This window comes from Nyctereutes procyonoides, unplaced genomic scaffold, assembly GCF_905146905.1.
Source record: "Nyctereutes procyonoides isolate TBG_1078 unplaced genomic scaffold, NYPRO_anot_genome, whole genome shotgun sequence".
Taxonomy (NCBI): Eukaryota; Metazoa; Chordata; class Mammalia; order Carnivora; family Canidae; genus Nyctereutes; species Nyctereutes procyonoides.
In genome coordinates, this window is record NW_026575011.1 from 152,928 (window position 1) to 153,896 (window position 969).

Here is a 969-nt window from a genome sequence, read left to right on the forward strand (position 1 = left end):
CGGCTCCCACGCACCACACGGATGCGCGGGCGTGGGCGGCAGGGACCGGGCACGGCGGTAGGGCACGGGAGAGGAGCTGACGAGGGAGGGAGGCACGCGGAGGCGGCCACCGCATCTGCTCTTAGGGGGACAGAGGGCCCGGCAGAATGGGGCCTGCGAGGGAACCCCCAGGCGCGCCGCCACCATGGGCGGCGATTGATGGCCAAGCAACGCTCAGACAGGCGTATCCCCGCGAGGAACCTGGGGCCGCAAGTGCGTTCGAAGTGTCGATGATCAATGTGTCCTGCAATTCACGTTAATTCTCCCAGCTAGCTGCGTTCTTCATCGACGCACGAGCCGAGTGATCCACCGCTGAGTCGTACGAGTTTCGAGTGGAGGGGAAGCCCCCTCCCTGGCACGGCACATCCCCGGAGGGCGCCTCTGGCCGGCCAGCGGAGACCACGAGATCAGACAACGACAAGGTGGGAAGGGTCGGACGAACGACGGGGCGAACGGGCGCCGACCCCGCGCACCCACGGGCGCGGGTAGCGAGCGCAGACAAGCCCACAGGCGCCCAGGGGTTCCCACCTGCCCCGCCCCACGCCAAAGCGGGGACACGGGGGGACGCACGCACACGCACGACGGCCACCGTGCAGGGGTCGAGCCCCTCCCGGTGGCCGCATGGACCGCGTGCGTGGCACGGCGACCCCCCCGCACACTCCACGCAGTGGCGGGGCCCGAGTTGGCGGAGTCTGGGGTGGGGACTCTCTCCCCGCGGGCCCGACCGTCCCGACCCGAGGCGGACGCGCGACCTCCAAAGGGTCTTTAAATCTTCGCGCCGGGACGTGCTAGGTACCTGGAGAAAGGGTGGGGGGACGGGCGAGGCACGGGAACGAGGGCCACAGGACGCCACCGCCGCCGCCACCCCGACGACGATCCTCCCCCGTGCGGCCGCGGGCGTCACCGCCGGCGAGGGGCGCGAGCCCCCAA

The 969-nt window shown here is 71.3% G+C and overlaps 1 non-coding gene across 1 annotated transcript; it reads right to left on the bottom strand.

The window, feature by feature from the left end:
• Positions 1–207: 207 nt before the first annotated feature.
• Positions 208–360, bottom strand: LOC129518088 (5.8S ribosomal RNA). Its single transcript, XR_008666124.1, has one exon. It is a non-coding gene; the product is annotated as a 5.8S ribosomal RNA (ribosomal RNA).
• Positions 361–969: the final 609 nt, after the last annotated feature.